We start from the raw sequence: 11,984 nt of genomic DNA, 5'->3' as shown, positions 1-11,984 counted from the left end.
CCAGGCAATGAATTGCAAAGAGATCTGAGGATTTTCTCCGGGTTTAGTAAGAAGAGCAAGGTGCTGTCTGAGCAGGTGACAGCACACCAGGGGCTGAAATCCGCAAGATAAAAAACGAGCAGGCGGAGAGGGTAACATGGATCATAGTGGAGAGGGATAGCGAGTCAAGATCACAGAATGTGGGTGCTGAATGATGCAGAAGCAGCGGTGAACAGAAGACAGACCATCCAGTCCAGGCTTACGGTCGTGGCTTCCTTGAATGACAGGAATCGGAGGCATCCTGGCTCGGCCCCTCGGCCTGCTCTCCCAGCTTAAACAGGCACATTAGAGCAGGGTGGAACTCACCCAGCTCTGCTCCCTGACTGACCAAGTCACTACACACTAACTCAGCCCCGACGCTCCAGAATTCCACCGGTGGATTGCTTCCTCTCTCCACAGCAACATGGGCCCTGCTTCCTCCACTGCAGCCCTCCCTCCCTCTTCTTTCACAGAGAAAAGCATAAGTCCTCACTCTCTGCAGTTTTGTTTTCCCCTAACCAGACTTGTCCCTTCCTTTTCTCTGTCCCAGCACTGACCAAAATAAGGGTCAACAAAGCCTGTCTCTACACAGTTGTTGACACATTCTCTCCCTGCTGTCTCTTGCAGACAGAACCCTTTGCAGCTGTACTGAGTTAATCTCATCATAAAACATATGTGCTACGATTTATTCCTTACTTTAAAATATGTTCTCTCATGCTGGGGAGACAGCTAAGTGGTAAAGGAACTTGTATTATACGCATGGAGGCCCAAGTAGAACCCCAGAACCCATCAGGCATGCTAGATGAATTTGTAATCCAGTACTGATGGGTCAGGGACAAGCAGAGCCCCTGGGCTTGCTGGCCAGCCAGCCTAGCCTGCATCCCCAGCTGCCCTGAGCAGTCTACTATCCCTGGGGGACCTCCATTATGTTGCCATATCTGCCTACACTCATCCGACCTGTGGATCCCTAACCATACAGGTAAATGTAGCCTCTCACCTTGCATCAGACATTTCTTTTTGTAAGACATGGAACTACTTCAGACAACCAAAGCAATAGAAAATGCAGAGTTGTGAAGCAGGGTTCTAATGGATACATTTACAAAACAACTCCTGCACATACGGCTTAGAGAATGTTGCATAAGAGGGGGCAAAACACACACACACTACACAAAACAAAACAAAAAACAAAAGCAACCCCAAAACAAACAATAATAACAAGAAAAAAAACCCTAAGCTTCTAAGTCACAGAGTTCATTGTGAGATTGTGTCTTCTAGGGATATCAGTAGCTACCCCTAAATTTTCATCCACACGACTTCCTAACAATAGATACAGTGGAGTAGTAGATTGAGAAAAGCCCCTGAGTCCTCAAACCCACACAGTGAACCACAGACCACTAAGGAATGCTAACAGGCATAAAGTGGAGAAATACTCTCTCCTCGTGAAAAACACACTAAGTGATTCTCTGATAGCAAACACTCAGCCTTGAAAAAAATGGATCTATGAGTAACATTATACAGACCGAGCATGTTGCATTTAGGAATCATTTGTATAATTTGTCTTAGGAATATTCATATGCACAAGTCCATCTAAAAATAATAAAAAGGTCGCACATCTGAAAGAACACAGGAGAGGTATATGGGAGAGCTTGCCAGGAGGAAAGAGAATGGGGAGGAATGATACAATTATAAATTCAAAAAAATAAACAAACATCCTTAGGTGGTCCATGGCCGAGGATCTCCCAGCAGAAGCAAAGGAATATGGGAGAGTTCAAGTGAGAGCTAACAGGCAGATGTGTGTTTCTATCGGCCTCAGTGGAGAAGCTTCTGTTTGCAATGGACAAGGTTTAACACAGAAACCTGGTCAAAGCACTGACAACAAATGACCCAATGGGTCCCATTGAGTGCCCAGCCCTAAGGGGGACCTCTAAACCGCCCTACACCCCAATGCTCAGGGAATATCTTGGAGGAAGGGCCAGAGAGAATGTAAGAGCCAGAGGAAGAGAAAAAGAAATAGAAAAATCTGTTCTCTGGGCATGCGGTGGTGGCTGCTGCTCCTCGCCCTTCTTCACTTCCTTGTCTGCCACCCCTTCCCCCACTAAGCCCTCCTTTTCAGCTTCTTATTATTCTGGATGTCACTATGTAGCCCAGGCTGTCTGGGAACTCAGGATCCTCCTGCCTCAACCTGACTCCCCAGTGGCTGAGATCACAGCACTTGATTCCAATGTAACTTGTAAATGCTGGAATCTCTCATTCATTCCCCTGGTGATGGCACACTGTTTCATGCTGGTTACATAGTCACAAAGTCAAATCTCCAGTCTGGGTTGCAGCTGGAGCTTAGTAGAATGCTTGCTTAGAATGTACAAAGCTCTAGTTCTGTCCTCAGCACCACATAAAACAGACACAAGGGTGCCCACCTATAACCCAAGTTTGATGCTAATCTGGGATACATGAGACTTTGTTTCAAATAAAACAAACAAATGAAAAGCGAGAGCTGAGATGCAGTTGGAGCAGAGTGTGTTTGTCTAGTAATCATGGTGCCCTGGGTTTGATTCTCAGGAGCACATTAAAAATGGGGCGTGGCTTGGGGGTGTTGACCTTTAAACCCAGCACCTGGGAGGCAGAGGCAGGTGGATCTCTGAGTCTGGGGCCAGCCTGGCCTACAGAGTGAGTCCCAGGATAGCCAGGGCCATACAGAGAATTCTGTCTTGAAGGAAAAAAAGGGGTAGGGAGTGGGGAGGAGTGTAGTGCTGCCTGTCTGTAATTCTGGGACGTGGTGGGTGGAAGCAGGAGGATCACACAATTCAAGTCATTCTAGGACTTCATAGTGAGTTTGAGGCCAGTCTGGGATCCTTGAGACTCTGTGTCTCACAGCAACAAATCCCCAGCTTGGACGCTTGCTCTCTGCTATGTCACCTGTGCAATGACACCCTCAGCATTTCTACCTGAGTTCTGTAAGGCAGGAGAGATTCTGGATATCTACAAAGTAATTTCAGATCTTTCTCTCCTTGTAGCCCCTTAGCAGCTTATATTCCAGTGCAAATATCTCCCAAGAAATAGATTTTACATCCTCTGAGTCGTCACTGTTATAGGCTATGTTAAACCCTGCAGGGCATGTATCGGCTCTATTGTTGGAAAATAACTCTAAACCAACCAATGTCTGTGGCCCGGGCAGCACTTCCATTACCTACCAGACAGATGAAGGTGAAGGTCACGGCAACCTGTACCTGCTTCCTGTGATTCTGCCCTTACTGTACTAAAGTTATACTCAACCCCAGACTCTGGGAAGACAGAAAATCCAACTCCTGTTTTGTCTAAGCTTCATTTCTGTTGCCATGATGAAATATCTTCACAGCAGCAACTTGGGGAAGGATTTACAGATCCGGGTCACAGGCTGATATTGAGGGGCAGTCAAGGTAGAACTGAAGTGGCTGTCATATCACTGACACAGCCAAGAACACAGAGAGAATACACATATCCTTGCCTGCCTACTCTCAGCTAGTTTCTCCTCTCTTACACGGTTCAGGACCCCTGTCTGGGAATGGTGACGCTCATAGTGGGCTGTTTTTCCATATCAATTAACAATCAAGACAATCCCCCACAGACATGCTGACAGGCCAGCCTGATCTAGATACTTCTCATTAAGAATCTCTTCCCTGTCAGCTATTGGATGGGTCACAGGGCCCCCAATGCAGGAGCTGGAGATATTACCCAAGGAGCTAAAGGGAACTGCAACCCTATAGGTGGAACAACAATATGAACTGACCAGTACCCCGGAGCTCTTGTCTCTAGCTGCATATGCATCAAAAGATGGCCTAGTCGGCCATCACTGCAAAGAGAGGCCCACTGGACTTGCCAACTTTAGATGCCCCAGTACAGGGGAACGCCAGGGCCAAAAAGGGGGAGTGGGTGGGTAGGGGATTGAGGGGAGGTGGGTATGGGGGACCTTTGGGATAGCATTGAAAATGTAAACGAGGAAAATACCTAAAAAAAAAAAAAAGAATCTCTTCCCTGCTAGGGGTACATGCCTTTAACTCCTACGCAGAGGAGGCAGAGGGAGGTGGAGCTCTGTGTGTTTGAGGCCAGCCTGGTCTACATAGTAAGTTCGTCAGGAGAAACCAAAACAACAACAACAACAACAAACACAAAAAAACAAAAGGAGTCTCTTCTCACTTGATTCTAGGAGGTGGTGCTTTGACTTCTTAACTTGTTAGTTCACACACACATCTCTCTTTCTTCGCACTAACTCTCCTCCCAACTGGCTCGTCTCCTAAAAGAACAATAACCTCCACTTTGGCTGACACTCCCATACGATCTGGCCTTGATCTTATATATTTGTGGCTCACCTACTCCCTCTTTAGCCCTTCTATGAAGGCTTCCTTGGTCTTCCCACTACCCAGAACACTTTTCTCTGACAGGTTCATGGGAGGATGTTCTGCCTCCTATTCACTGCTCTTCGGTCATGCTTTCTGGACCACTCCAGACTCATCCCCACCTCTGGGCATATAGTCTCTTTAGCATGCATCTCTACCTATAGAACCTAAGTTGACTTATTTTTATTGATGCTTATTCAGAGCTTAACTCACCCCGTGAACTGCATCCCATGATCTCTTATATTTCCCTTTTCTCCCTCTGGTCCACTATCAGACATTAAATGTTATCAAGCCTACACAGAGAGCTGGCCACTTTCCCTGGTGGTGTGTGCGGACTTGCCCACTCCCTGCAGGGACCTAGCCATTTAGAGCGATGCACAGCCACTTTCCTTTGAAGACGGTATCCCCAGCTCCGCGATGACCACGTCAAGTGGGCTTTTCCTCCCGAAGCAGGGCTCTGACATTCCACAGATGTGTGTGGCGTTCCTCCGCAGAAGCACACGAGAACTTCTGTCCTGCCACACAGGAATGCATGATTTATGGATCTCCAGGGTGGTGTAGATTATACAAACGACACATTGTACCACGAATTCCAGCCTGGCTCCTGTCAGTATTTATTTGAGAGTCTGGTGCCATATCATAAAAATGATATGAGTACCAACAAGCAGAATTTATGAGGGCTAGTTGAAAACTAAGATTGATAACTTGTTGAAATAATAAAGCAAAAAGTGTTTTTCTTCTTAAGGAGAGAAAGAAATATTAGTATTCACACAGGATGGAAACTATATCCTTTTTGGTAAGTCCAGCTTCACCAGCAATAACTTGACAAGATGTGAACTATCCTCGGAATGGATTTTACTTTCACAGTAAACACTTTCTGGATTTCTATATATAGTAATTCTCAGTGCCCTGCTATAAATTGACTGTGAGAAAGGGATGTCAACTAAGTATCTGCCCAGCACACAAAATAGTCCTCAGTAGACGCCATACACTGTGTATGTTGCAGAAGAGAGGGCGGCCTGTTTGCTTGCTTTCTCCCGTGCCCCTTACTTCCCAAAGCTTTCCAGCTTATATCCCAATTGGTATGCAGCTCTCTGGAGCTGACACCTGCAAGACTATTTTTATGTTCACAGTGACCCTATCTCTGTAAACCTGGGTTTGACCTATGGCCCCTCCCCCGCTAAAGAATTTGCCAAAAGATAGAACACCGCCTAGGGTAGTGAGAGATGGCATCAGATAGTCCTGCTCCTACACACACAGCTCTTGAACTGTAGGAGGAAACATCACCCCCACATCTTTGTCACCTCATCCTTGAGGACTGCCTAAGTCCCAGAGAGGATCTGCCAGGCTCAGGCTCATTAACATCACAGAGTGACTTCATTTGCATGTGGGGGACACACAGTCACACCTCATACCAACATTTTGGGGTTTGCTTAGTGTGAGGACTCCCAACTACCAAGGCTGCTAACCTGAAGTCTACAGATCCTGCCCCACCCCCACCCCCGTTTTGTCTGAATCTCTCTCTTAGGGAGGTTTTACTGTGAGAATGGCCAAAGCCACCTGTAAGAAATTCATCCCTGTCTACAGAGCAATCAGGGCTCAGACCCTCCCGAGGGAAGGGTCTTCTTCCCCAGCATCGGAGAAGAGGAGAATAATGCGTTTAGTCCAGGTGAGGACATTTGTTAGGCAAGCTTTGTTACATCTTGGAACAAGAGGTTGAAATGCCTGTCTCTCCTCCTTGTGTTCTTGTTCCCTTCTGTGAGTTCAGGGCCTTCCATAACCAAGTACACAAGACTGGGTGGCTTAACCAACAGAAATGATTGTCCCGAAGTTCTGTAGGTCCAAGCCTGTGATGAAGCTGTTGCTGGGAGAGGTGAGGTAGGGTGGAATCTCATGAAACCTTTCTCCTAGCTAATGGTACCTTCTTGGCTGTGGCCACATGACCCAAACTTCTTGTGCTAACTATTGCTCATCCCGTTTCCTCATTACCTGAAGAGAACAGTCAAATTAGATTAGAGCTCACTATTTACCTCATTGTAATCTGATTATATTGCAAAGACTAGGTTTACAAAGGAAGATGTACACACAGGTGTTGGTACATGGAGGAGCTACAATGACACCGGTGCCACCCACCTGACCTGTTAGAGTGAGTGTGAACAGCACTCTGTATGGAACCAGGGCCTCGGGTGAGAAAAGGGGTTATTGCCATTAAAATTGTTATTCAGCTGGGGTTATTGCAATCTTTTCCTTGGAATTGAACAATGACCTGGAAAGAAGTGACAATTGGAGAGAAAGAGAAGCCACTGACAGAGAGCCAGAGACCTTAAGGGTTCCTGACAGGAAGCAACAGTTACAAATCTGAGCTGTGGAAGGGAACTGGAGACCCAAAGAAAGAAGACCCGGGAGGGTCTCAGACACAAAAAAACTGTACCAGATGCTGGGGGCAGCTGACAGTGAAAGCAAGGTACACACTGACAAGGAAACACAGTAATGCCAGCCTCCACAGAGAGAAAAAAAGATCAAAATAAGGAACAACAGACAAACAACTGTTGCCGGGAAATATTTAGAGCGAGCCCCTGCGAGAGGTGATCTCACTTGCTACTTGACAGCCCTGCTAGGCCACAGGGCTCCTGCCAGCCATCTCCTGGACAGGTTCTCTCCCCTCAGCACCCCTCCCCCGGTTCCTCTTTCTTTCAACCAATGCGCCATGCACCCCTGGTTAGCTATCTCAACACCTAATTACCAGGTAGAATCCAGGCTCTTAATGCCTAATTAGCCAATCCGATTTATGTATCAGTAATAACACAATTTACAGGATGCCAATACAATAATTTCAGAGCCAAATGATAATGATAAAGCTTTAACACACTTACTCTAATCTTTTGATAACACCATATCAGCCTGATTCTGGTTCTCCCTCTTCTCCTCAGACCTCTCTGTCTCCTCAACTCCTCGTTCAGCCTCCCTTTTGTCCAATCACAAGCCTCCCACTGCCCTAATGTGATTGGACAGGGAAAATCCTGCAACAAATAACTATCAGAGGGGAGGGCAGATGTGGTACCCGCTCTTTGGGTCAGACTTTCTTTCTATAGGCTCCTAGGTCCTCTTGGCTCTAGATTCTTTTTCTTCTGGATTGGGTGCCCAGGATATCCTACTTTGGGTAGGCTCTTATCCACTGCTGGCAGTTTGGAGTAGTTGCAAACTTTAAGGGTAGGTGGGAGGCAACCTCAAAAGCAAGGAGCAGCTTTTCAGAAAGAGACCCATCCCTATTGCCCAGGTTGGACCAAGTGCTGCAGACAACCCTTCAATAGCTCTCTGGCTTCAGCAAGTATTTTCTTGTTTGTTTGTTTTGGTTTTGGTTTTGTTTTTGACCACTGGTTGGTTATCGCCAATGGTAAATACTAGTCACAGCTCCATAAGTAAACTTCCATGTGACTCTCTTAAATGATGGAGTTTACAGACCTTCCAGATTGGTAAATATGCTGGATTGACTGTGCCAGAGAACATGAGGAGGCTCCAGCCCCTCAGGCCCCTAAATTCTACTGTGCCCTAGTAGGAAGAGGAAGTAGAGGAGTGCTCCGGAGTTTAGTAAGCTATTCTAGCAAGGTCTTGGACCTGAGAAGAGGGTGAGAACCCCTACATTTGCAGCACTTAAGAGAGAAATGCATACGGCTGGCATCTGGAGTGGGGGCAGTACTGCCCCTTAAACTTGCAGAGACCCAGGCTAATTCTAGGATGTTAGTGTCATAACACAAGGAAATTGTTGGATTCCCAATTGGGTTTAGGAACCAGACAACTGGTGTTGTCAGACATCACATATTTAGTGTCATAGGAGGAGACCCTCTGCATGTGACCTACTCTGGTACTTATCCTTGTGTAAATGATGGGAGGCTATGTCCCATCAGCGTCCTTCCAGATAGAAGGCTTAAAGTTTCCTATAGTTTCTTTTATTTTGCTCCTTCATTTTTATTTTATGTGAATGGTGTTTTGTCTGCATGTATGGCTGTGTACCACGTACACATAGGGATCTCAGAGGCCAAAAGAGGAAGTTGTATCTTCTGGATTAGAGTTATAGATGATTATAAGCCACCGTGTGGGTGCTGGGAATCGAACTCTGGTCCTATGCAAGAGCAGCCTGTGTTCTCAACCATAGAGCCATCTCTCCAGCCCTTCAAACTATGACACTTAGGCTTTGTGAACTAGCAGCTGTAACTACTGGTGTAAAAACTGGGTCTTGGGCTGGAGAGATGGCTCAGTGGTTAAGAGCACTTACTGTTCTTCCAAAGGTCCTGAGTTCAAATCCCAGCAACCACATGATGGCTCACAACCATCTGTAATGACATCTGACACCCTCTACTGGTGTGTCTGAAGACAGCTACAGTGTACTTACATATAAATAATAAAAGCAAACAAAAAAACAAACAAAAAAACTGGGTCTTTGGTTCATCATTCCTGGATCTGAATTTGTGGAGACATAAGGCCAAAGAACTTAAGTACTTGTACATAGAGGTAAATAGCTAGAGGTACTTTATGAAAGCACGTGTTCTGAGTGGACTGTGACTTCAGGAGAGGTTCATGTGGCCCTGTAGGTTGGAAATAGAAAAGCCACTGGTTGTGCCTTATAAAACATTTCAAATTAGAAAGGCATTGGAGTGGTAAATGAACGAATTTATTATGTTTGTTCTAAACTGGCCTCTTGCCCCTGTCCCCCTTTTACACGTGTTCGGTTATCATGTGTGTGTGTATATGTGGAGGTGTGCATATTCAAGGCACATGTCAGAGGACATGTGTGGGGCCTGGGTCTCTCCTTCTACTATGTGTGTCCCAACGATCAGACTCAGTTTGTCAAGCTTGGTGGCAAGCACCTTCAGCTGCTGAGCCACCTTGCTGCCCCTTTCTTTTTCCAGAAACATGTATGCACACTGCTGTATTGTCTCCACTATGACTGGAGCTACACCAGTAAGTATATCCTTAAGTTTCTTCAGCTCCAGAGGGAAAATGGACCTAAATCAAGAGGGCTGCAGAACACAGGTGGGCTAGCTTTCCATCACTGTGGCAAAATACCTGAGACAGACAGCTTGTAAGGCAGATGGACAGGTGTGGGTGCAGCCTACCTTCCGCGGGGTTCTGTAGTTCTTTACTCCAAATTTCTCTCCTGGAGGGAAGAGAGAGACTCCTAAGCCTCATGAGCCTCAGGAAGCTCCTGAAATCTACAATCATGACTAGGCTCCTCCAAAAGGTGAGACAGTTAATCGTTCGTTGGTGGTGGTGAAGGAGGAGGAGGCTCTTCGGAGGAACTGCCTGCAGAGTATAAAGAATTCCAGAGTTCCACTTTTGGTTGAACTTTCAGAGATACAGCTGCCATTGTATCACACACACACACACCCATCCTCACACACACCCCAACTCTGTAAATAACATTGGTTCAGTACGCTAGGTGTGGTGGTTTGAATAGGAATGGCCCCCACAAACTCATGTGTTTGATTGCATGGCCCACAGTGAGTGGTATTAGTAGGAGGTGTGGCCTTGTGGAGGGAAGCGTGTCACTGTGGGAGCAGGCTTTAAGGTCTCCTATGCTCAAGCTTCGCCCGGTGTGGCACACAGTCTCCTGCTGCTGCCTGTGGATCCGGATGTAGAATCCTCAGCTCCAGCACCATGCCCGCCTGCAGGCTGTGGTGTTTACGATAATGGATGAAACCCTTGAACCTGTAAGTCAGCGTGAACTAAATGTTTCCTTTATAAAAGTTGCCCTGGTCTTGGTTTCATGGCAATGAAACCCTCAATAAGTGGCTTGGGTGGAATTATTTGTGAATTTGGTCTTTGGCAGTAACCTGTCTGGGCTTCATATGGGTGCACTCCTGCAGCACAGGGGAAGGTTTCCAAACTATAGCAACAGATAACATGACTACTGGGGCATGTGTCTGTGGTGGGAGTCCTGCTACTCTACCTGAAGCCCTGTGGGGTTGTGGATTGACAATGACAAAAACAGTGCCATCTTTACCTGGTATTAAAAAGTTACTAAGAATTCTTTTTTTCTCTCTTTTTTTCTCCCCTCCCCCCCTTTTTAAATTTTTGTCTTTTTTTTTTGGAGTCTGTCTCATTATGTAGGTCTGGATATCCTGGAGCTGATTCTGCAGCCCAGGCTGGTCTCAGACTCACAGAGCTCTGCCTGCCTCTGCCTCCCAAGTTCATCAAAGACACATGCCACCGTGACTAGCTACAAATAACTCTTAAAGTCATAAAAAAACCAAGACTACAGGCAACCCAATTAAAACCAAATGTGGGGCTGGAGCTATGCCTTCGTGGGTGAGTGCTTGCCTAACATTCGAGAGGTTCTGGGCTCAGTCTCCAGCACCATCTGCACATGCCTGCAATCCAAGCGCTCAGGAGGCAAAGGCAGGGTACACTCGAGGTTATCTTTGGCTACATAACAACTTTGAAGTTAGTCTAGGATTCATGTACCTCTGTTTAAAAACAACATCAACAACAATGAAAACAACTGAACCAAATAAGACCAACCTTGGTCCTTGGCAACACCCTGTCAAAGAGGAGTGATGCTGCCGGGGCTGGAGAGACAGCTGGCTCAGCAGTTAAGAGCACCGACTGCTCTTGCAGAGGACCCTGGTTCAGTCCCCAGCACTCCCAACGAAGCTCACAATCATCTGCAACCTTAGCTTAAGGGGATGTAAAGCCCTCTTCTGACCTCCTCTGTCACTGCACACATCTAGGTCACAGCCATGCACGCAGGTACTCACACATGCATGTAAAATAAAAATGAGCACATCTCAAAGCAGCAACAACAAAGGCTGGGGATGTAGATCAAACTGTTTGCCTAATATGTAGAAGACCTTGAATTAAACTCCCAGCCTCCTCCTTTCAAATATTTGAAGTGATATTTCCCAGAAGAAGTTTAGGCTGTTGGTGAACAAAGGAAAGATACTACCGTGCAAAGGCACATAACATTCATTAGGAAAATACACGTTAACACATACATTGTCGACGCCCTGGTCTCCAGTGTGTTCTTGGGATACTCCAGGACCCCTCGCTCAAGCTCTGCCCCAGGACCCTTCACTTCCCTGATGTGTGCTGGCTGTTGTCATAGCCTTGGTTGGCTCCCATCCTACTACCCTCATTAATGGGGCGTGTGCTGACTTTTTGCTAGATTCCCGGAGGGTCCTGATCCTCCCAAGGGGCTTGGCAGGACGCCCATGGGGACGCAGCCGGCTATATTCTGGAAAATCTGTGTTCGAAGACCATACCTCATCTCTCACTTTGGGCCCAGGATTTCGAAGAACTGACAACTGAATTCCCCTCGTGGGGCTTCATCAAGGGACGCCTAGTTAATGATTTGTGTGGTCCAGGTCCCCAAGTTTCCAGGCTTCTGATGGTGGGTGGCAACACTGCTGCAAGAGCAGATGAACCGGAGGCTCCACCTTTGTGCCTAGAAGTCCCGGAGGCGCTGGCGGGAGGGCGGGTGCTGCAGGCGGCTCCCTGGACGCAGGGGCGGACCCGGCTCCTTCCCGCTCACTCGGGTCGCTGCCCTTGAGTCACTCCGGCAGAGGGCGCCGGCGCCGGCCTCTCTGCCCATCGGGGCGG

General features: G+C 47.1%; 1 long non-coding RNA gene across 1 annotated transcript; it reads right to left on the bottom strand.

Moving 5' to 3' along the window:
• Nucleotides 1-4,110: 4,110 nt before the first annotated feature.
• Nucleotides 4,111-11,965, bottom strand: Gm33574. The gene is made up of 3 exons (XR_382385.4): nt 11,648-11,965; nt 9,503-9,689; nt 4,111-4,903 (listed from the first exon to the last, which is right to left on the bottom strand). It is a non-coding gene; the product is annotated as a predicted gene, 33574 (long non-coding RNA).
• Between the last annotated feature and the right edge of the window lie 19 nt (nt 11,966-11,984).

Source organism: Mus musculus, chromosome 13 (genome assembly GCF_000001635.26).
Source record: "Mus musculus strain C57BL/6J chromosome 13, GRCm38.p6 C57BL/6J".
Classification (NCBI taxonomy): domain Eukaryota; kingdom Metazoa; phylum Chordata; class Mammalia; order Rodentia; family Muridae; genus Mus; species Mus musculus.
Note: the sequence above shows the minus strand (reverse complement) of the source record. Positions and strands in the feature narration are given on the sequence as shown.